Source organism: Onychostruthus taczanowskii, unplaced genomic scaffold (genome assembly GCF_017590055.1).
Source record: "Onychostruthus taczanowskii isolate IOZ18803 unplaced genomic scaffold, ASM1759005v1 scaffold70, whole genome shotgun sequence".
In the NCBI taxonomy this organism is placed as follows: domain Eukaryota; kingdom Metazoa; phylum Chordata; class Aves; order Passeriformes; family Passeridae; genus Onychostruthus; species Onychostruthus taczanowskii.
Window position 1 is genome coordinate 2,138,052 of NW_024504787.1, and position 25,097 is coordinate 2,163,148.

Below are 25,097 nucleotides of genomic sequence, written 5' to 3' on the forward strand. Positions count from 1 at the left end.
ATTAATCTGGGCAAATAGTGCTTCAGAAACAGTAACCGTGGTGTTTATGTTTAGTTCCCCTCCCTGACCTTATCTTGCCTCCCTTGCTCTCCCTTAATATGGGCCAAACCCTTATCACTTTGCACCAAAGGCCTCTTCCTCAACAGGGCAATCATGCAAACCTGGAATTTGTGCATGAATCCGATAAGGAAAAGCAATGACTGATGTGACTTTTTTTTTTTCCTTTAATTTAACAAGTAGGGGTAGAGATTAGTGTCAGAAGATGACAAAACGAGGCACCCAGATCCCTACGGAGCAGTTCCTGCAGTTTGTAGAGGCCGTGTGTTGGTAAGTAGGATTGTGTTATCACACATCCAAGGTCCAAATAAATATGCAAGGCTAAGCAGGTAGATGGAAGCTTGGAAAACTAGACCATACGTAAGTGAAACACTGTAAGCAGGAAAGAGCAAGGAAATAATTATAACCAGGCTTGCAACACTTCCTACGCTCCTTTTTGGTCCAGCCAACACATTGGCCACCTGTTTGCCTTGCAAGATGCTTTGCTATAGCTGTAGTCTTTCATTTCAGAAGGAAAATGAGAGGACAGTTTTTAGATCTTTTTTTTTTCTGGAAGCTGATGGAATCTGTCTCAGTTTGCCTGGCTTGTTATCTCTCCTTTGGCATCTGGACACCTACAAATCCAAGTTTCTCTATATGGCTTTTACCATACGGAAAAAGATATGGGAATTTCAGTTCTATGGGTGGAGACAGCACAGAAACATTGAAAGAAAATCAGCAGTTTTCCCCTAATAAATAGTCACTCAAAATGATGCTGAGAAAAGAACTTTTTGTCTTGTTATGACAAAAAACCTACCAGACCTGCTAATGCGTTGGGGAGGTGGGGACAATTTTTTCTTAATTTCGAAGCCACTAAATATCATGGTTTCAACTCGATCTCTAAAGCTATTGAGTTCATGTTCTGAATAAGAGAAGCAGTGAACCAAAAGAGCAGAGAGTGTGTGGGGGAAGGAGGTAAAAGAATAAAAATCAACACAGTGAAAAATCAGGCAGAGTGAAAATATATTGAAACTGTGAAAAAAAGGAAAAAAAGCTCCAGAAGTGTGGAAAGAGCAAAAAGTTACAGCACAAAAAAAAGGCTACCAACTATGTCTACCCAACAGTTCCCCCTAATCTTATCTGTCATGCTAATTACCAGATTTAGGCACTTGTACCAGAGAGGAGGATGTGTGTGAATTGTGAGCTCATGTGCAGGGCTTCTGACAACTCACACACACAACCCGCTGATTTCCCCCCTTTAGCTAGAGTAAAGATTTTTTTTTTTTTTTTTTTTTTTTTTTTTTTCCCTTCAATTGAATCACCATCAGAATGAGCTGAATTACAGGAAAGACAAGGTTAGGCAGCTTTTGAGAAATCCAATAAAAAAATCCAAAGGAATCCCCAAACCCCAGAACTTCAGGAAATGTGCTAGTTCCTGTGTATTACATGGTTTCCTTCCCAACATATTAATGTCCAATACCCAGAAATATGCAATGGCGTGTGCTGCTTTACCTTTTCTTCCTAAGGATTTCACTCAGCCTGCAGTTCTGTACAGTCTTCTGCACCCCTCTGGAGCTGCTCCGAGTTTTGCACCCAGGTTTACCTCCTCTGCACCCCAGTAATTACTAGTTTTGTTTAAATTGTGCTTTAGGATGTAAATGGAGCTTAAGCCAGGGAAGGTGTGCAGAGGGCAGCTGATGCTGGTTTAGTAACGCGGTGAGGTAGCATCATCTCGAGTGACAACTACTCATTAGCAGCTAATCCAATCGCCCCTGCTAATCCAATCGACTGGAGGAGCTGGAGTCATTGTTTTCCAAGAGTGGTCATCTTGCTCTCTCAAAAATCCCAGGAAGTTAAGGGAGGATTTAAGGCACAGACTGCTGGCTGAGTCCACCCAGCAAGTTCAGTCCCGACACTGGGGGGTATCTCCTGCAAACTGGCCTTGAGTCCATAAGGCAAAACAGCAACAAGCCAAAAGTCAAGGTGCCCGATACAGTCTTTGTGAAATATCACAAACAAGCTCCTCACTGGCTGCCTCTGATTGCTAGGGATTGGAGCCTGGCTGGAAGCAGGAGGACAATGAGATGGAAAGGGTTAACACACCGTTATCTCCTCCCCGGGGCCCCCACTACAGCAAATTGCAATCCAGCCCTGAAAATTTTCAGCAGCCGCATCAATATCATTCCACTGTGCCTTCATTACCTCCTGATCTCTAAATAAGGGCCAGCTGGGCTCAGAAAACATTATGTGGTGCTGTTACGACTGACATAAACCACCAAAGTGGCATTTTGCAGATGAGAAGAACGAGCAAAAGCCCCGCAAAATCCTCTGCAGTTGGGTTTAAACGAGGGCTGTAACTTCTTACACATGTCCTGCTCCCAGTCTACAGGAAGAGGCTGATTAATCCTGTATGTGTTAGGCTGGAATATTGCATTACTGGAAGCAAAGAAACCCCTTAATCATATTGCTGGTTATGCCAGAGGTCTGTTTTCTCTCAAATGCATCACATTAAGAGCCTTCCCTGGGCTACAGCACCATCCCAGGCTATTTTTCAGGTTGCTGCACTACATATAGGCTTTTTCATTCTGGCTTTGTTTTAGGGGGTGGCTGGCTGTGTTGTGGTTGACCTTGAGATAACCACAAGCAGTGAGAAAGTTTAGGAGAGAAGACAAAAATGGTATTTTATCACTTCCCATCTCCGAGAGAAATACAATGAATCTGTGAAGAAGAGCCTTCCTCCTAGTCTTCATTTACTGCTTGTACCAAAATCACAGGTATGGAAGAGCTAATACCACACATGGGATGGGAAGCAGTGATCTGTCCCTCTCTTCTTCTACTCTGCTTTTCCATGTGAACTTGAAGAAAGAATTTCACAGGGATAATTTCTGTCTGCACCTTCAGGCTCTTTTTGAAGGCATAGTTCAATCCTAGCTTACAGGACATGCCCACAACCTCATTCTTTGCCAGTGTAAAGGCTGGCCATTAAGGAGACGAAAACAAACTCTCCAAGACCATACTCACTTGGGAGACCTGGAGCTTTGGGAATCTGTAACTCTTCCCTAGGGCCACTGTGGGACTGTACAGGGAAAGAAAGAAAGAAAGAAAGAAACTGCCAGTCCCTCCCTAGGAAGCCCAGGGGAACACATGAGGAATACACGTCTTGTGGGATGACACACAGTGCACCTGATCTTAGTACCCTCTCCCAAAACAATTGTGGAAAAGACACCTCTCTGTGCCAAGGGAGAAAGGATTTGCTTCTGATACTACAGGAAAATTCTTGTCTTTTTTTATACCGTGGTAAATGAGGTTCATGCACCTATGACTGGTCTCCTATAAAAGCAGGATGTGCATGCACCACCCCAAAAAATCCTGTCCTTTCCCAGCTAGATCAGTTTCAGAGATCCAACAACCAAATTAAAAAAACAACAAAACAAAACAACAAAAGCATCTCCAGCACGGGAAGTCCTGGCAGCAGCTTCAACCATTACGAACACAGAGACAAGGTCTGTGACAATAAACGATGTCCTGCAAAGCATGAAACTAAGCAGAAATATCTTTGGGGATGGCTGGTTTTCACACTCAACCCCAGGGAGGAGGAGACGACAGAAGGAGAAGAGCCTCTGTTTGTACAAGCCACTTTGGACTTTCCCTTTGAACAGGGCACAGGGGCAGTGAGTCTTACAGCCTTTTTAATAGGAGCATCTGCTCCTGTTCCCATCCCAGCTGGATGGCATCTACGAGTGTTTGCTGCTAGCGAATTGTGCCATGTGTCACGAGGAGGGGTGTATCCTGGGCAGGGAGCAACTTGCACATCTTGGAGGCCTTTACACCATGGCAGCGGGTCCATTTGTTTGGCCCGGGCACTTGCTTGGGGGCAGCAGCTGCATTCTCCATCTACTCTGGAATGTCCAAATGGTAAAGCCCCCAAGGGTGGTTGTCATTAACAGAGTAATGTGTGTGCAAGCAAGGGTGTGGAGAGAGAGGGCTTCATGGGTGACTTACACATTATCTTATTTTATTTTATTTTGTTTTATTTTATTTCTTCCACAGACATCTGGAAATGAGAGCTATCTCGCTCCCACAGACCCTCTGAACTCAGGCCATCTGTGGGACCATCTTTTCCTCCCCCTCAGTGATGACCTGCCCTGCAGGAGGTTGATGGTGATGGAGAGGGAATATAAGAAAATTCACAGGGATGTCCACATGGTCAGTAGCAAATTTGCCAAAATGGGATTTCATTCTATTTCACAGGCTAGTTACACAGCCCTTAACACTTTAGTAGGTGCTCACAGGGACAGAAATGCCAAAACAACCCTATTTATTTGCACTGTGCTCTCCTTATTCCATCTATGCATTTTTCCTGCAGAAAAGTCTGCTAGCAATTTTTAAAATGCTCACAGTTACAGAGTGAGTGGACGCAGATGAAGTAGTTCACCCTATCCTACCCCTTGTAAAGGATTCAGAAGCCCCATGGAGACCTGCAGCAGTCTCCTCTGCCCATCAGCAGCAAATTTAACTGCCCCATCTGCCACCCCAGCCCTCCAACAGAACAGAAAGTGGGCCAGCCATTACAGCTGAAGGACAGATCGTACACAAACTACCATGTGCAGTGGCTGCTGCAGGGTTCAGTCCAAATGACTGGCAAGCAAGAGCAGCCCCAGCATCATCATTCCCCAGATCTGAAGTAAGAGCTTGCACAGAATGGGGAAGAGTTTCTGCTTAGTAAAGAAACCTTTTCCTGAGAAAGCTTACTATGAGGTTTGTAAAAGGAGGCTGTATTGATTCAAGCTGGGTGTTAATAATAAATCTGGAGAGCTGCAGCAGCACTGGCTCCCCGCCACCCACCTTGGCGAACCCGGCTGAACCGAGCAGACGCACATACAAGACAAACTCTGTAGGCTGGATACACAACAAGGTACTGTTGTCCCATCTGTAGCAGTGTACATGCCAGTGGATATCAGCCTAACACAAGGCGAGGAGATACACCGGGAAGCAGTTGCTTTCCTCCTTCCTTCCCACCTTTTTTTTCTGCTCTGAGCTGGGAAGGGAGTCTGGGAGCCAGTGCTGTGTCCACGGTGCTCCCAATAGACTGGCTTTGTTACAGCAAACAGAAGAGGATGCTCAGCATACGCTGTGTTTGTGCTGTGACACAGGGGCAGACGTTGTGGGACTGATGTAAGCCCTACCTGGGATGCCAACACCCCAAATTGCCCACGGTGCCGCGGCAAACCGGGCTCCCACTGTTCAAACACCAGGAGTGTGTTCCTACAGGGAGCCACCAGCACCCATACCAGAGCCAACACCCCTGCGAGGGCCAGTGAGAAATTTTCTGGGCATGACCTGGTTAGTGTCTCAGAGGCCTAATTGGCATCCTCTGTGACCGGTCTGGCTCGGGCTGCCAGGAGAGAGTAAAGCGTCTCCTCCTTTCACAGATGGGATGGGGGAAGGGGTGACCACCGCGTGTCTGTGTGTCGGTGTCAGGGGATGGCAACAAAGGATGGCAGGAACGTGGTGCTGCCAAGGGGCTTGCATATTTGGCTTATAACCTGATGAGTACAAGGCAGGTGGCAGAGTCTATGTCATGCCCTGTGGGGGGTGGAGAGGGAAGGGAAAGGAGGAAAAAATAGGATTGGTGCAGATGGGAAGTGCCAGCTCCTCTCGCTGGAACAGAGCTGTTCGATTGGGAAACTCAGCCAGTGAAACTTAAAAGGACCAGGATGGGAGAAAACAGAACTGGCCAACATCAGCAAGTGCCTCTCGATCCTTTCCTCCAATCTACCTCATTGCTATTTTAAAAACCTCATTTTGATGGAAAATTAAATTAAAACCCCCACAACTGAAAAAAAATAAAATGGAGAACAAACTAAATCTCGAAGATTTCAAGTAAGTATGTGACATGGGTGTGTGTGAAGGAAGGAAGGGAGAAAGGGAGAGACAGAGATTAAAACAAAAAAAAATACAACCTAGAAAAAACTTGGAACAAAACACACACGAGGTAATGCCAAAAACTTGAGAAGGAGAGTGGTTACACACTAATTTAATTCTCTAATCCCCCTACTCCTGTCACTGTTTACTCACTGATAAATGTGCAGTAGCTTCAGCAAGACAGCCACATTTGCAGAAACTGACAGCCTGACTCAGAGACTATTTACCTAAAGACCATGAATATTAAAACAGGTTTCCAAAAGGCCCCCGTCTTGAAGGAGAAGATTAGCATGGGGCCTCTTGCTGACAGACTCTTCCCTCTCCACCCCTCCTTCCCCCACTCCGTGATGCATCTCTTGTTCAAACACTCGAGAAGTATCACCTAGCTGAAGAACTGAAATATTGGAACAATGCCCTGGAGCTGTGCATTCGGCTTTAGCCTGACAGCAAAAACACCCATCCATCCAAGAGAAAAGTTGGGGTTAGATTTTTGGGGTGGATTTTGGTTTTGTTTGTTTGTTTTGTATATTTAGTTTTGGTTTTTTGTTCCTTTAAAATAACTGTTTGAAAACAAAAATAAAACCCATATCTTTTTTTGCTATTTCCCCCCCTCCTTTTGGGAGGTGAACTATGAGCACAGAGTCCTTTAATAGAATTAGAAAGGCAACAAAATTATATTCGAAAGTCATGATCCTTAAACGAGTTTGACTCTGTCTCCTATGGTGGTGCACAGAATTCACCAGAAAGATAGAAAAAGAGTAAAGTAAAACTAAAAAGGGCAGAAAAAAAAGACAGCTTTAAAGATCAGAGAGAGAGGATAGTTTCTATACAATGGGGAAGATGAAATGGTCTAGATACCGCAGCATGAGTGACAAAACAGAGGGGAAATCAAATTGATTTACATTAAAAAAAAATGAAATGTCAAATGGATTTTTAAACAGACAATCAAGATTCACTTACTTGTAATATTAAAAAAGTTAAACTATATTTGAAATAAAAGACTCAATGCTTGTTTATGCCATATATATTTTACTGGAGGAACTCTGTCACAGAACCTTCTGGGGAATAAAATTACAACAAGATTCAAGAAAACCTTAAGAAATCTTAGAAAATAGTGCAAAAATTTCTTCTAAAGGCTGTGAATTGTTAGAAGACTGTTAGAAGAAAGGCAAATTAGCCCTGTTCTCTTAGGCAATGGAGCTGGAAGCACAATTTATTTACACTGACTTATATTTCTCTCTCTCGACTGTCTGTGAGGGACACTCCCTCTCCGGGGTGAAACACAGAGACAAGGAGGTGCATGTATGGGCTGGCTGGGCATTGAGTGTGACTCTCACCCCCTGCTAACACATCTCTGAATGTCTGACTCACCCTGGGAAAGCAGGGAGACCACATCTCTTACAGCGGGTGACAACACTGCGCCGTGATGCACTCGTCCTGATACAGCCAGTACTGCTTTTCCCTGGAAACTAGTGAATGTCCTGGCTCTGGAGACAATGACATGCAGTCTCCTTCTCAGGTCGGTGAACTATTCAGACAAAATTAAGAGTTCGTGATTTCCCAGCCTCCCAAGTGACTCTAAGGTCTCCTGATGTAGTTGCTCATCTGGCATGGAATGACACAGCCCTGTTGAAGTCCATGGAATTATTCTGCTGGGGTTTTTTATCCCCACCTGAGGATCAGGTGTTTCACTGCAAGCCTCTGGGAGCACTACTGCCAACTGCATAATGGACAATGCTAGCACAAGGAGGAGCATATTTGGCTTTGAGGGAAAAGGGCAGCCAGCATCCCTGGATACCTTCCTAAGTGCAACCAGGCAGTCCATGCCTGGAAAACTACTGCCAGTGAGGCTGCCCCTCAGCTTTGCCTTTAGCAAGTAAACAGACTTCAGTAGAACAGCACCAGAGGCTGCTTGGTCAGAAAGGCTTTGCAAACACCTTGTGACTGAGAGTGTGAAAGGGTTAAACCATGAGGCCACCTGGCGCACAGCCCTTCTCTGGCCAACTTCAGGCTTCTGCCTCCACAGCAGTTCCAGAAACAACCACAGCCCCTTCAATATTCATGGTTCTCAGTTGCCATGAGGCTAAAATTACATCTACCCAAAGGAAGATGAAGTCTCCTTGTGAGCATACTGGAAGCTTCCCAAAGACGTGTTCAGAGGGGGTGGGGTGAGGCAGGAGACAAAGTGAATGGAAATCTTTGCTAACACAGATGGAAATCGTTGATGATTTTTTTTTTTTTTCAGGCTGGATTTGGTGTCTTTAAAAGAAGTGTTTAATCATAACCAGAGCTACTATAATGAACAGGCAAAGGTGGGATATTAGGAGAGCTTCCTGGAACTGGAAATGCAACATAAGAGTGCAGATGAAATGCAAGTCACTGCAGCTGCAGAATCTGGCCCCAGGACAGAGTGGCTCCTTCCTCTTGGCTTTAGAGCACCTGTCTCCAGAAAACCTCTTCCTATCACCTGCATTCACACCACTTTCTTTGGCAATCACAGGCTTTAAGTAGAAACTTGGAAGATGTATCATGATTCTAAGCGTATACTTGCACAGGCAAATCAAGCCTACATTAAAAGAAAATTTTAGTCCTTGCTCAAAGGTTAAATAAAAAAATGCTATGAAGCTTAGAAGTGTTACTTGATGACCTCATAAGAAAACATTTTAGTTTCTGGTATACCTTAAACAGAAGAGGTTTTGGACACCCTGTGGTTTTGTGTTTGCAAGAACCTTGGAGTGGGTTAATGTAGGGAGGCGTCACTCCATGCTACATTTGTTTTTTAAATGCCTCTTCCAAGCATTCACTTTTAGATCATTGAACAGATGGGTCTTGGGTATGTCTCACCCAAGGAGGCTGAACAGGTATGATTTTCTGTATTGATTGATAGCTTATTGTGGACTTAATTAGTTGGGAAGGTCTTGTCTGTGTGTTGTTTTCTCTCCATTAGATACAAATGTGGGCATCTACACCTGTGGAATTACAGCATCCTGGAAGTATAGACAACTTCCCCTTAATTTGAGAAGGTCCTTGAGTTTTTGTGAAGCAGAGACATGACTGGATTGCCAAAGGCTGGAAAAATCGACTCTAAGTCCCTGACCAGGTGACTCATCCGTCTCACTTGCAGTGGGTGCTCTCCTGTTGTATGCCACATTTTGCCGGTACACTGAAGTGCCCCAAACACATTCCTGCTCCATGTGTTTGTGTGCTCTGCCACAGGCTGACCTGCTGTGGGCTGTGATGTGTGTGCTTGTGCCTGTGTCTGTGTGAGACACCACAGCACCCCTGCAAGGGGATGTGTCCCCCAGCCTGACTCCTTGCTTGGAGGAGCTCCTGTGTTGAGCAGAAATGATGCTGTGCACAGGCTGTTGCTCTTGTGATGTGCCTCAGGGGAACAATCACATACCCCTCTGTACATTTGTGTGCTCCTCGGGCACTTCTGTATCCGTGATCCATGATAAGACCCCCATGCACAAAAATTAACACACTGGAAAGGGAGAAACTTAAGTGATCTGAAAAGACATAAGGGTCTCTGTCTTCCATTTAGATATTTTATCCCCAGTATAAGGAAAGAAGATTAGGGTCCTAAAGAAGAATTTAAACACATAAACATTTTCATGGGTGTAGGAGGCTGTCAAAGAACATACCACCAAGACTCTGAGGAAATAGTTTCTGCTTTAACACCCGCAACCACGCACTCATCACCCAGCAGACATGCAGACAGTCCTCCTCTTCCCTCTCCCTTACTTCATCTACGGCAAAACCACACTATTCAAACTTTTCCACTATCAGTAAGAGAAGCTGCCATTTACACATTTGCAGAGCAGCAGACACAACACCAGTTTAATGATATAAGGAGGGAAAGAAATAAGGAGCAATCTGTGTATAATGTATACACATATATTTTAAATACTCAGCAGGAGAGACCCTGCTGTCAATTTAGTTTATTGTGAAATAGCTAAATATTAAAGAGAGAGGGGGCTGATGGAATTGGATGGAAAGTTATATCTCTGAATCTATTTGTAATCACCTGTGTCTCTGCTTCTTTTCTCATAATACCTGCAGAGACATGACATACTGCTAGCTACCCCCAGAGCACCTTATAAAGAATGCAAGGGTTTTTCCAGCCTCTGGCACTCATGTGGTGTGGGACTGGAGCACATGTCAGGCCTGATAAAGAGGAGGGAGCTCAGACCAGGCACTTCCAGCGTTTGCCCGGAGCAGGAACGTGTGATGGCTACTCTATAGGAGGTATCACAGTGTCAGCAGCCATGTGTGGCTGACCTGTGTGGCTATCAGAGATCTTTAAATCCACCCCTCTTGCCTGATGATCCATGCTTACTCCTTGTAGCTCCTGCACTGAGACAAACCCCAGACTCCTGTGCCTCCCAAGCTCTCCACGTGTATTCACCATGTGCATTTCTTTATCTGTGCGCGCCCGCCCTTCCCTCATCCTTTCATAACAGCTCCAGATGGGTGTGATTAAAAACACACAGGCCTTACACACCTTCTGTGGGAAGCAGTTTTCAGCAAATTTCCCCAAATTACTTTAATTTTACAGGTAGGCAGAGGGAAAGTGAATAATGCAATCGCCATGCAGCACCCCCAATAGAAAAAAAAAAAAAAAGATGGGAGCATAATGCAGATTTGCTTCTTCTTATATTTTTCTTCTACTTTTTAGGTAACAGAGTGTCCTGTAATACTGGTATTTTAGGCATTACTGATATTCTAAAAATCAGTCACAGCAGGGGAGTTGAGAAAAAGACTGAGAGACTTTCTGAGATTTATTTTTTTGTCTCATACATAGGCTCTCTCGAAATTATTTTTTGAGTAGGTATTGGCTATTTTTTTGGAAGAGCTATTCACAACGGTGCATGGGAGGGACATTTCTTGGACTGCAGCCAAGTGGCAGCCATTTGTCATCAAGGCAAAACATTCAATACCCTGTTGTAGTGGAAGATTTTGATCAGAGAAGGAGTTTAGTCGCCAAGATGGGTACTAGGTTTTAGACCTTAGTTTAATTCCTAGCTCTGCCAAGTCCGCTTGTCCTTTCCCTTGTCTTGTCCCTGTCCCACAACTGGCCATTGAGTTAATATTTTTCTGATTATCCATAGTTTTTGAGGCAGTAGGTCAAGTTATGATCAAGAGGCACTCCAAAGCCTGGCACAGGGAATGCAAGCACCTAGGCAGGCAGATAAATTGTTTGTGTTCTCTGCCTGGAAGAGCATAACTTTTTCAGTTGTGTGTTTCCAGGAGGAGCATTGGTAATTATGAATTCAGCTAGTCACTGTGCTGTGCATATTCCAGAGCGGCTCATGGAGAAATCATTGTCTGTGAAAAATGATTCTTCTATGCAACAGGCATAAAAATTGAGTGCAAACTGGCCATGAACAGGCAGAACAAATTCAATTCAGGAGTCACAGGGCTATTGTGTCCTGCACAATGGTCTGTTGTCACAGAGCTCTGCAAAGGCACCAGAGAGAGACATAGGAAACTTTGACTTAATTTTAAAATTATTTTTAGTTTTGTTTCCTAAAGGACTTAAGCATTTAATGATTATTCTATATCTTAATGTCTATTTACATCTCTCTCTTTTCCTTTCCCCTCAATAACTTTGAACCAATTGACACAGGAGGTTTCATTTGCAGCTTGACAGACATGAAAGAAAGTAATCACAAGAAGCTGCAAGGAAATAGTTTCTGCTGTTTCATTTTCTCAGGAATATGTGTTTTTTGAAAAACTTTTCCTGGAAAAGTGGAGGTATTTTTGAATATTGACCCCCTCCCACTATTAAATGCATAGTGAATAAAATGAGTTTCTTATTTGACGACAGTTCTAAGCTAAGACAGCTTCTATTTGTGATTTATCTGTCCATATAGGACAGAGCAGAGATCCTTCAACCCTTGGCCAATTGGAAGATCAAGGTATGGAGCAAGTGTTGTCTCTAGTACCTGGTCTTAACAATTCACTCCTTTAGTCACCCATCTCTCAGGCTGATATTGAGGGGTCTCAAAGGCAAGAGACTCTGAGCTCAGGCTTAGGAATCATGGGCTTAAACTCATCAGAAAACCATCAGTTAGGTAGTCCTGTCTACTGCTCTATTGCTAATTAGTGAAATAATCAGCCTGGCTCTGCAAACTCATTGTGTAATTTAGGGACAATTTTACAGTGGTCCTCATAGCAGACTCAGGTATGCCTGTGTGGTTTCAGTCCTTAAGGCTTGTATAAATAATAGTAACCTTCACACTGCTCTAAGTTTTGTGGAGGAGCAGCTTCAGTCAAAGTCCTGTGTAAAGAACTTACAGATCCTGTCTCCTCCCTCTCTCTGTGTACACTTCACTGACAGACCAATCCTGACCTTGCAGCAGAACAGCCCAGTAGGTGAAGAACCAGCATGGGACTGAGCTGTGGATAAGTCATTAGCCGTTTTCAGCTGCAAGCTCATTAATTTCCATAGGTGCCTAAAAAATTTCCAAGATTTGGAGTTCTGTGCATCTGTGCTTTGGTTTTCCACCCACCAGACAGGAGGGAGACACACTGGTCTGTTCTCAGGAGGATGGATTTCAGCAGTGAGCTCCCACCCTGTAATGCCCAGACACTACAGACAATAGCAGTGCTGCTTAGCACTGGTAGCCATGCACATGTACCCTTGTAGATCCTCCCCTTGCACCACAGGGAAAAATAAAGCCAGGGCAGAGTAGGCTAGAGTCAATTCTTAGCTGGAGTAAGTTGAGATAGTCTCATGAACTATCATTTTACACCTGCCTGTCTCTGGAGTACATGATAAACTGTTCAAGCTGGGTGTTCTTTCAGACTTCTAGGAAAAGCAGTCAAGCAAGAATTCAGATTAAGAGAAGTGTGCACAAATGTTTTCTTAATAATAATTAATACATGATTAATAGGAACAGATTTTGAAAATAAATGATTATAAGATGTCTCTATAGCATGCCACCAGGATGATGGGGATAAATGATGCTGAGACACCTGAAAGTTGAGAGCCCATTACTAAGCATTTATAAATGGGAATGCATAAAAATATTTATCCATGTCTTTCTGAAACATGCTCTAATGTTTCTTCAAGCAATTTATCAGCTAAAAAGTAATTTTCATTAATCACTTATTAATTATTAATAAAGTGTTTGTAAGTGTCACCTTAATTTAAAGTGCTTTTGAGTCAAGGTGCACTTCCCGACTTTCCTTCTCAAAGAGGATCTTTTCTCCCAGACCAGAGTCCTTCAGACTCAAGTGACCTTGGTGCATCCTTCTTCACACAGCCCACTCTTGGCCTTCACAACTGTTAGGCTTGCAAATGGGACTAAGTCATGTTTCTGGAAACCACAATTTGTCATTTCAGAAGGAAAGTTGATCAGATCCTCTCTCCCCACTCGCAAAGCTGGATGCCCAGACCTGGGAACACAGCATTCAAATGTTTCAATTTATCATTACAGTGGAACCCTGAAGAGATCACATCTGCTAAGACCATAAATTGGACAAGATCCCACTTCAGAAGGAGCAGGCTCAGCTCGATATTCCCATTCTTGAACAAGGGACCAATTAGGCAGGCTTATTTACCTGCCATAAAATGAGTTGTTAGCCAGTAGGAGAAGTCACTTAAGGACAACAACAACAAAAAGTCTTTCTGATCTCTCTGTTAGAAATGGCCAGCTTCAAATCCTACATCTCTCTACATTCTCACTTCAGTCTGTATGTCCTCTGTTCCTCCTGTTTCTTCATTGCTCCTTTCAAGTTAGTCCCTGCCCCTCTGCATTTTCTCTTTTGTCTTATACATTTTATCTTTTTCTGTCCTTTCTGTCTCTTTCTTTCTCTTCACTCTCCTTTTACTTAATTTTTCCTCTTCCTCCTTTGTTCTCACTCTCTCATTTTTTTTTCTTTACATGCACACATCCAGATAAGATTTAATTTTGAGCTTTTCTACTGAACTAGCAATCAAAAAGGTCTTACATCTTGGAACAGAACCTGGGCTACAAAACGAGCAAATTGCTCACACCTCCTTCCCTTCATAAGATTTTACAGCGAGGATTGGATCTTCCTCTTGCCAAAAACTGGATTCAAGTCCCAAGAGACACTAAGGGGGAAATCTTCAGGCTTAAAAAGCGATATTTTCTGCCACTCCTCATAACTTTAAATCTGCTTCTTCTCTAGATGGATAATGGTGTGCAAGCATCCAGAGTGGAAGCAGAGAGAAGCAGACACACATCTGTCAGGGATGGTCTGTGCACATTTATCCTGCCTCCGTGCTGGGGGATGGATGAGATGACCTCTTGAGGTCCCTTCCAGATGTACTCGTCCATGAGTCCATGATTAATTGCCTTCATGATCTGCAGTTTATCTATCCAAAGAAATAAGCCTCAAAATCTCCTGCAAATACATATCCTGTGGGCTAGCTGAGGATACTGCCCCTCCATCCTTGGAGTGTTGCACCCTAATTTAGGATCCACAGAGGAGACATGTCCCTGCTGGTCCCTGCAGAGAGGTACATCCTTTCACACCCAGGAAAGGAATTAAAAAATAAAGCTGATTTATCTCAACAGAGAAAGGAAAGAAAATGGCTTTAAATGAGGAAGAAAATTGCTGTATTCTGCTTCCTCAGAAAACAAAGACAGGAAACAGGTACCTGAATCTTGGTGAGGACTGCTGATGCCTTATTCCAGTTTCCCAGTATTACTTCCCCACCAGTACATGCAGGATTAATCTGTGTCAGCCTTCCTGGGGCACTGAGATATGGCATGGCAGAGAGCACCACCATCCCTGCCAGAGGGGAGCTACAGCTGAGAGAACTGTTGCCCCTTATACTTTTCCAGTCAGAGGGTATTTGCTGAAGCAATGCTCATCCATGTGAGGATGATTTCCTCTAACATGTTCATCCTTGTAAGGATGGACGTGGGAAATGGCTGACATATTTTGCCAAAGTGGGCCAAATGAAGAAATGAAAATAGTGAAAAGAAAAGGAGTGATAACGAGGAAGGGGCTGGAGAGAAAGCTAACATGAGTGTCTTAGGAAAGACAGATATGAAGGCGGGAACTTGTGCCTGTCTGGAGATACAAACCTGAATACCTCTACCTGAACTACCAGATATCTCCACCTGGTTTTTCTCAGGTATTTATTTGACATTGAGATTTATTTAACCCCAAACTCATTTTTTCTCTTAAGAGTCTGTTGTGGATCAGCACAATAGAGACTGTTGTAAACACTGGCATTTGCTCAGGTATAACCTGTCCAAAGGGAATTTAAGAGGTCTTCACTATGGCAGGGAAGTTAGTAAGTAGAAGAGTGGCTCTTTTCTGGAGAAGCTGGTCATGCAACACTAATTTACTGGGAAAGTTCCTGATTAATCAACACTGTGCATAATAAAGATAATCAAGAGTAAATGTGGCATTTTTAGGTAGGTCAGATCTAGAATATGAGGAATTTATATTATCCTACCTTTCCAAGAATCATGACAAAAATAATTGAGGAAGTTGGGTTGGTATCACACTTTCTGTCCCTTCTGAATCACCAGAAATTAAACTGAATTAAAAGTCTGTAGGGATGAGATTAAACTCAGTAAATATAGATATCTGTACCTATGTATATCTCACCGAGTCACCCTTGACTCCCTTGCTAGACAAACGAGAGAATTATACATTTCCATGCACTTCAGCAATTTATTTCTTCCTAACGTATGCATCTAAAACACAGATAGGGGAATTGCATTAAAAAAAAAAAAACAAAAAAACAAAAAAACAAAAACTGTGTTTATTTCATACGTTGGCAGTAATGGGAACTTATAGCAAACAGTTCAGATAGAGATTTCTAAAGCTAGATCAGGTTTCAAATTTGTAAGTTACAAATAAAGAAAAAATATAGAATGTATTCTAGTATTCTCCCTTTCTATACAGTTTATCAGGAAAACAGTGTCATTTTTATGGTTCACTTACTTTAAGAGCAATAGAGCAGAGGTATGTTTTTAAACTGAGTATTTCCTGGTCATATGCAAAACCTCACAATTTTAGCTTTCTATTTTTAAACTTACTTTTCCTGACCAATTTTTCATTACCTTTCTTATTTCTCTCATTTTCCCTGTCTCCTTCCAACAATCTCACCACTTGTTTCTCTACTTCCTTTTAATCTTGAATACAAAGAGCAGGTTGATCCCAGCTCTGGCCCTGGAAATGTCAGGCTGAAAATGTTACTCTTGGAGTGATTTGCATGCATTACAAAGTGACAGGTGACAGGAGCACACAACCTCGGCTAATAGATGATTAATGATGTGATGTTGGCCAGCACTGTTGACTCGTTTTCCTGCTCTTCGGGAAACTTCAAAGGCAGCTGGCATTTCTGTTGCCTTGTGACAGGCTCATAGGTGAGTGTAATTGTTTAGTCCATATGTGAACGGCATAGAAGGAACTGTGGGCATGTTCATGGAGCACATTTTTCTCTCTCTCTGTGTGTGTGTGTGTGTGTGTGTGTTTGTGTGTAAATGAGGCAATTTGCAGGGCTGTATGCATGAGCTCCTGTGTGCTTCTGTGTGCATACGAGCTCCTCATATACAAATTGCCTGGTTTCTGCAAGTTGCTGAGAGCATCATTATCCAGCTACTGTATTCTGAATAAAATACCATGGCCCATTTGGGGTTACAGTCTAAAGGAATGAGGGAAACTCACTGGAATTTTAATCTGGATGGAGAAAAATCCGCCCTAAAGTAAACAGTATGTTTGGAAAGGAGCCCAGTAAATAGCAATCAGAACAGGATTAGAAATAGGTCAAGGCTGTAAAGTTGAATCTTTTTTTCACACCCATTTCTTTATATTTTTTTTCTCAGCAAAATTTGGGAGAGTTGAGGTCATTAAAGACATTAAGGCTACTTCAGATTTCAAGCCCACTCAGATTTCTAGGCATAGCCTCACTTCTGTTACATACATTATAAATCTAGAGTTCAGCTGAAGAAGTATTTGGAGTTTTCTAGAAGAATATTCTTAGGCAGGATCCTCTCAACACATATAGATGCCAATGTTTAGATTTAAAATCCTTGTACTTGGTAAAGGTGAAGGAAATCTCATTTCCTACTCCACACATGAACACTTCTACCTTCTGCCCTGGGTTTCCTATTCCCCAGCCCACTGTATTCATGAATCTCTTTCAAAGTTGCTCAGCATTAGTGGAAAAGAAAGGAAACAAACTGTAGATGAAGGTCAGGGTTTGCAGTTGTGAACAAGGATCTGCCAAATCAGCCTCTTTTTAAACAAAAACGAGTAGTTCTCTGAATCAAAACCCTGCATCAAAATGTGTGTGGTTTTTTCTTCAGATGGAAAAGTCTAAAATTTGAGTATTCTTTAAACCAACAAATTTCGCTATAGCCCAATAAAGCATGAAACTGCAAGAGCATAGAGCAAGGATGTAAAGAGAGTTTAAAACAAACAAATTTTTTCCTTCCTTCTTTCAAAAGCTGTAATTTGGAAAGTAAAATGTAGATGTCAAAAGCTGAAAATGCATGTCCAGAGACAAATGGCCAGAGGAGGCCCTGAAAGATTTGTATCTTCTGTTGATTAAAAGGGGAACGTAGAAGAGTCCCTGAGTGAGATAAATCTTCCTGCACAGAATCATGTAAAATTGGATTTGAAAGGTCTTCAAGAAATCACCTAGGTTCTGGGCAAGAAACGTGTCCTAAGCAATTGAAGGCCATGCCTGAGCTCTGAGCGAGCCACAGCATAGGATACACTCAAAAAATCAGCTGGACCCAGGACAGATTTGAGTCTGTCTGAGTGCCTGCCAGAGACCCATCTTACAGTGGTTTCTCATCTCTTTGACACCATGACAAGCTGCTCTCAACTTGAGGCAAAGGCTTCAGTGCTTCTGAAACCATCACTCTTTTGTTTTGTTTTGGTTTTTATTTTGCTTTGTTTTGCTTTGTTTTGCTTTGTTGCCCTTGCCTCACGGATGGTTCAGTTTGTAACTCAATCCAAAGACTTGCCATGTCCACGTCACACTTCCCAGCCCTAAGTAACCCTTCAATTCACAGGACATCACCCACTCCAACTCTGATGGTGTTCCCGACAGGGCAAGACACTAAGTGCCAGGATACCAGAAAGCAGAGAGAAAGGAAAGAGCTTGTAGGCTTTGATCTATTTCAGACCTGTCAGATTAAGTAGGTCTGGAGGTTTGGGTGCTGAGGCTTGTGCTTCATGCTTGCTTAAGCTGGATTGCCTTGGAGAAAGCTGAACATTCCCTTGTGGTGAAGTCTGTGTCACCCTACCTTCCATCTACAAGCAGCAGCAAAAAACATCTCAGCACTCTGGGCTTGTGAAAATACCAGTTTCTAATTTGTGACATTCGTGACATTTATTTTGCAGAATTACAGGTTGACCTGGGTTCGTGCTAAAGATGGGTGTTGTTTCTAATGCTCCTGGAAATGCAGTTCTTTGTATCTTAGTCAAAGTCTGTTGAATAACGTGTGCACATGACTTTGTGTGTCAATGTGTTCAAGGGCACTGCCACAGTGACAGAAAAATGGCAACAGCCAACCCATAGAAATTATTTATTTAACTTGTTAGTATTGCTATGGAACATAGAAATGTAGGTACTATCATGGTGCATACATACAAATAGGCTAAGAAAAAGACAAAGAGACCTAGCCATTCTGCAGAACTGTTGACATTTTATGTGATACGTAACTAGTTTCTTGTTACTTAGCACTTTGAAAAGCTGCTTTGAATACTTTTTCTTTGTTTACTGATAAGTATTAACTTCAGACACCTGTACCATGCAGTTAACTTTAAAAGCCTGAAAATTTAAAACTATGAAAATCAGTTTTTTTCTGAATGTGCTTTGTGAAGTCCAGTAATTTCCAAGAACAGTTATAAAACCAGAAGGAAATCAAGATGGAAGTTTCTGGTTCACACTTGTTTTTTTCCCTCAACACATTCAAGAATTTACCTTTATTTTATCCTATTACTTTAAGGAAAATTTGAATGGCAACACTTTAGATCACTGGCTGGTTAGCTTATTTTATTTTCCTTCCAATGCTTGCCCTGAGCACAGGAGACAGCTCGGATTCCACACAACCTTGCTGGTTGCCATTTGCCATTAAGAATGTAAATTTGCTATTAAACATAAATTGTCTTTAGGACCTTTCTGGCAACATAAAAGAGAGAATTTTAGTGGGAAGCTGGTAACTGGTGATTACTACTGACACTTGCTACAGTGCCAGAGTCACTGTTCATCCACAGATTTGTGGTGGAATGTACTAACAGCAGAAAGTCCCAGTCTTGTTCTTTAAGGCATCGAGGGTTCTGGCATGCCTCAGCGGAATCAAATTTAACTATTTATACTGTACAGAAGCTGAGTATGGAAGGAACAGTAATTTCTTTCAAAGTATTTCTAAGTCTGTTAGAATTAGAAAGTTTCTGTTGTACTCTAAGACCAAAAGGCTTCTTTTCTGAATCCTGCTGCTGTGACTTCTGCAATTTCGGGAGTGAAAGTGGCAGCACTGAGAAAGAATGAATTGCAAATGGAAACTATCACAGAAAAAGAGGTGCAACACTCTGAAGTTTATCCTGTCATCTCAGTCACAACTTCATGTCCCCTACAACCCAGCTCTAAAGAGCTGCCAAAATGCTGCTCATGCCTTCTAGACAGTGTGTGTATCTGATCAATCCATTTGATTTGTAGGTTAGGACTAAGCCTCGCAGTCAGACCCAATGATCTCATTGCTGCCAGCATGAATGCAAAATACTTTGAGTGAAAACAAGGGGATTGATCTAAAAGGACACAGGTAATTCAGAGCAGAAGTTGGGCTTTTGTGTATTAATTAAAAAGTTTGCTGTAACCTATGGGACACATCAACTCTCTTGCAAAGGTTGTCATCTCTGTGCAGCCAGCCATTTGTTTTGTTTGCTTCTGAGAGAAACTTGATTTTTGTGATGGGTTGTGCCTTTTGCTACTATATCCTCTGGGAGAGAGGTCTGGTCAGATGATTAACATTATCTTCTCTCTTAAACATTACATTATGAAAATTGGGCAGGTTTTTTTTTTAAATAGCAACTGACTAATTAGCCCCACGTCTCATCTCAGCTGTCAAAAATCTCTATTCATTGACAGTTTACTTTAAGTGGTTCAATTAGCATAACAAATGACTCACCAAAAGTTCTGTAGGCATCCTATTGATTAATGTCATTTATCTTGCAAACCAGCAGTAGATGCGTGAGTTGCTCCTAACAATTATTATATACATTTATACATGTATATAATAAGTGCCTCTCAGAGAAGCAATGCAATTTAGGAGTTATTTGCAGATATTTAATAGCAATGAAGGGCTTTCATCAGCAGCAATAAGATGGATGATTTCCCAGTTAAGAAGCAGGTAGAAGACAGGGCTGTGTTTCCCTGCACATCATACTGCATGCATCCAAGTGATGCAAAGAACAGAAATTTCTGTGAGCATGTGTTCAGACTGAGGAGGATAGAGACTGATCAGGAGCCACAGTCTATATTTTTGACATTTTCCTACTGTTTGCTCAAGCTTTTCAGTACATTGGTATATATTCTATTAATAGTACATTATATAGTTTTTTGTTCATGCTTTTTGTGTTCATGTTTCATGTTTGGGTAATGTGCAGAAAGAAAAGAACTGGGTTCTTCTGTTTCAGTTTCAAAGGCTTGCCTTGGAATTTTTGCTCCTAAAACTCTTACGTGATTTTTGAAGGCCCAGTGTCCTCAGCCCCCATGGCCAGAATTGGTAGCAAATCAAGGTGCACAGTACAACAACAGGGCAGCTAATTTTCAGTTTTAACAGGACTCTTAACTAGTAACAGTACAGAAGTACTAAGCAGGTGGGGAAGAGGAAAGGTTTTCCCCCTCAGTTCTTCCATTCACCTTTGGCACTCACTTTGGCCTTACTTAATCCCCTCTCTCTATTTTTTCCATCCACTTTGATTTTATCCATGCTGCTCATGAGGTCTATGCAATCCTTGCCACCAGGAAAGTCCCTCACTGAATGTTCATGCAGTGCCTCACCCTACAAAAGGTCAGAGCCTCAGAAACCCCCATGATATAAAAATGCAACATTTCACCACAGAGCAAATTTGAGGTATTCACCACTGGGGGGAAAATGGTCTCCCATCAGTTAGAGACTTTGATCAAATGACAACGTTCTGAAATTTCTTCAGAAAGTTGTTTTCTGCCAATGAAATCATAGATGGCCGTATAGTACACTGAAAGGTATTAGTATGGATACTTCTGTAATCATAGTGAAAAAATATGTGTGTGTTTCAGTTGTTTCAAAGTACTTCTCCCAGAGGAAGAAGCTTTTATGACTGAACTCTTTACTAAGGGCTCTTACCCCAGTCTCAAGAGGGACAGTGCAAGCTTTAAAGAAAGTAGTGAGAGCAAGTGCTCTCACTACTGAAGCCACTAGGAGTATATTTTATAAAGCAATATTAAAGAAATACTGAAAGCAGAATAATTTAATCAGATTCATGAAATCAAATACCCCCAAGGCAGCGATGAAGATGCAGCTCAACAGGTACTGGCATTTCATTCCATAAGAAGAGGAAAATTCATCAGCTCCTTTTTTTTTTTTTTTTTTAATTTTTTTTCCTCTTTTTATAGAAAGAAAACTTGACACTAAATAAAACTAAAGCCAAATAACTTTAGGACTTGAGGATTAGTGCAAAGGCACCTTGGGCCTATATTCAGTTACACTCTGTCTCTTCTTGTTTGGGAGCTGGAAACTAGTCATTGCTAGGGAGTTGGAGGGAATGCTGTCAAGTGTTTCTTTAAATGGCATTTTTTTTCCTGATCACACGATCGGTAACTGGAAAAATGTTTCATCTTTTCTTTCTTTACTTGTGTTATGTTGCCATGACTGCATTCTCTTTTGGTAAAGGGCAGCAGAGCAGATCTTTATCCCAACCTGGGGTTTCCTCATGCTGCAGAAAAACGTTAACAATAATTTAGGAAAATTATATTGAAAAATTAGCACTGGAAAAACCTTTTGAAACTTGAAATTTAATGTTCCCATGTGTCCTAATTTTCAAAAATCTCCTGCACGTAAAGAGATTATAGATTTTGTTCTTTTATGATGTTACTCATACACTCAGTTGATGGCTGATGGCTTTCTTAGAGTTGTTGCAGGAGCAGTGTTTCTGTAATTATGTAAGTGTAGGCTATGAAAGGAGGACTAAACTGACTTTGATAGCAACTTGTAATATTAACTAGGAGATCTTGGGGGAGAAAAAGTACAAATCCTCAGCATCTGCTGTGCTCTCACAGAAATACTGAGCACCAGCTCAGAGTGTACATATCCTTCTAACATCTCTGGAGAAGTCAGACCATTCTCATTTGTCAGGTACGTAACTGAGGGATAAATTCAGCTCACTTAAACCAAACCAGCAAAATTCAGACATCAGGTTTGCTCCAGGCATCTCCACTTTCTGTGTCATCAACGGGGAGTCAGGTGCCCCATGCACTGAATCATTCTGTGCTGCAAGAGGAGTCATCCACTGGCTTACAAGTGTGCCTGTGTCTCCCTACTGATGACTAAGAGAGCTATGAATAGTAACCTAGACGGAGTACCTTCCCTTTTACTAGCACTACAATTAGCTGAGAAGATTCGCATCCAGCTGCCTTCTCCAAAGTAACAGGAGAAAGTTGGTAGTAGAGAAAATGATGCCTTCAGTTCAGCAGGCAGATGTGCTGTACAGAGGATCACCCTTCCCTTTTGTATGGGCATCAAATTGACTCTGCAGTGAGGGGATGGAGTTGAAACACCAAATCTGTGTGCCTGAGGTCTGGATGAATGCAGTTCACAAGGACTAAGGTAACCTGGAGCAGCTGAGCAAGTACAAAGGGATGAAACATTTAGGCAGTGCACGATTCTGACAAGTGGCAACAATATCCCTGAGACAGATTTTTGAAGAGTATGGAGAGAGAAGCATTCTGTTTACAATGCATATTTAGCAGCTAAAATATAGCAGCAGCACTGTCCTCTCCTGCCTCATGGCTTCTTTCTCCAACAAGGCCATCATAAATTCTGCCTTGAGCAAAGCAGAACTGATTGGACTCAATTTATTCTTCTTTAAAATACACACACAAACACATTCACTAGGGAAGGATATAGAAGTTCCAGGAAAGAGCCGTAACTCAATTGCCATTATAGAACAGAAAGATAATTAAGTAAATGTTGGCAGGGGATAGCATTGAATAACTTTAGCAGAATGAGTTCTTCCTTGCTTTGCCCTTTGCAGAAAGTATACTGCATTCTCCAGAGACCCCACCCTAAATTGCTTTGGATAGCTTCCTTTTCCCTGAAGGAAATCAGAGAGAACAGGGCTGGAAGGGAGCTCCAAAGGTCGGTTTCCCTTAGTGCAAAGCAGGATCATCTCAAGCTAAGCTGGTAAAGATGAATGTTTTCTCTGCTGAGGGGCAGGAGGTCAGCCTGTATCCTATATAGGTATGCTGTTAACCCTTCCCATATTTCTACCTGGAACTTAGGAGGACCCAGGTAACATCTAAATCACTTTGGTCTACAGTCTGGAGCAAAGAGAAGCCTTTTAGAGAAAAATTAATAATAAGTGAGACACAAGTAGACACCCTGAAGTGTAACTGGGTTCTGTTTGTGCTTGAGTATCAAGAGTATAAGGGATCCAGGAGCTGCAGTTACTAATTAGTTCCAAGGGCAGATAAATAGCAGCTCTGCTTTTTATTCATCCCATGTGGTGATCCACTGGGTTTGTAGACATTGGCACATTTTCTGTCTGAAATTTATCATGAGTTTATAGCCAGACAATAAGTTAACAGAAAAAGAAAAACAAAAGACCCATCATGGTAAATCTTACAAGATTTTACTTTTAAATCTAGAATACGAGAAAGAACACATGTGATGAGAAAAGAAAGAAAATAGAACAGTAAAATGCTAAATTAGCATGTCTAAGTTCATTCTTGTAGAGGCAGGTAGGTTTCAAGTCAGTGAGCTTCTCTTTAATGTCGGTAGGGTTTGGACAATGCATTTCTTCTTTTTGACTTCATCAAAAGAAAGAATCATGTGCAAAATGCTATGTGCATAATACATATGCAGCCACCTCTAAAATCTAATTATTTTAAATCAAAATCTTTGAAATATTTTGTCTTACTGTCTATCATGGAAGGTTATTCAAGCTTCTTGGTAATGAATCTTTGTCTAAAACATATTTGGCAATCTTTGCATAATCATGTCACTATATGTCATAGACTACACCTTCAAGAATCACCACATGATGTGTGAAATGAAGCAAAAATAGCAGCTATCCTTAGAATGACTTTGGTAAAACAGTGCTAATTTCTCAACCTTCAGAACGATCAATGTAATCTCAAAGTTTCAAACACATCAACAAAAATATCTTTGAGGGGGAAACAGAGATGTGTAAGTGGGCTGTTTTCATTTAATACGAAAGTTAGTACAGAGAAATTTTGGGCTGTCACCAAAACTCAAACGCATGGTAAACTTGGAATGTGAAGAAATATTTCATGATTGCACAATCACAGGCATTTCCAGCCTTACATGACATCTTTAGAACTGCATTTTGTATTTTAGGGTCTGTTATAACAGCACCTGTTTAAAAAAATGATACTTTCAACAATGCTGTCCTGTGCTTGCATGAGAAAGAGAAGACGATCAACAAGAAAAATGCATCTGAATCAGAAAATATAAAAGCAGAAATGTTTATCCAGGACACTGGGTAAAACACAGACACAGCAAGAAGATTGTGTATTTAGCATATGATTAATTTAATCTCTGTCAATTGGAATTTTAACAGTGTACTATGTAGTTTAAGCTAATCATTCCAACTCCTTCCGTGATCAAATAAAGAGATGCACATATATCCAAAGAGAGATTTCTTTTGTCATAGTTTTGTAATATACAAGACAAACTTTATTCTGTGATGATCCTTTTTCTCCATTGTCTATAGAAAGGTTTAGATGACCAGATTAACCTTAGCACCTTACTTCCAGACATCTAAAGTTTGTGTGTGTTGAATGTAATCCAGTAAGAGCTCTCATTTTAGCCTGAAAAGGGCAAGATAACAATGGTTGAAAAACAGATGAAAAACCATATATGTTTTGTTTAAATATAATATTGGAGAGGAGAGATGACCTTAATATA

The 25,097-nt window shown here is 41.7% G+C and overlaps 1 protein-coding gene across 46 annotated transcripts in view; it reads right to left on the bottom strand.

Annotated features, from left to right (window-relative positions):
* CELF4 (CUGBP Elav-like family member 4) overlaps nucleotides 1–25,097 on the bottom strand; it is a 671,175-nt gene that overhangs the window by 326,402 nt on the left and 319,676 nt on the right. The window lies entirely within an intron of this gene.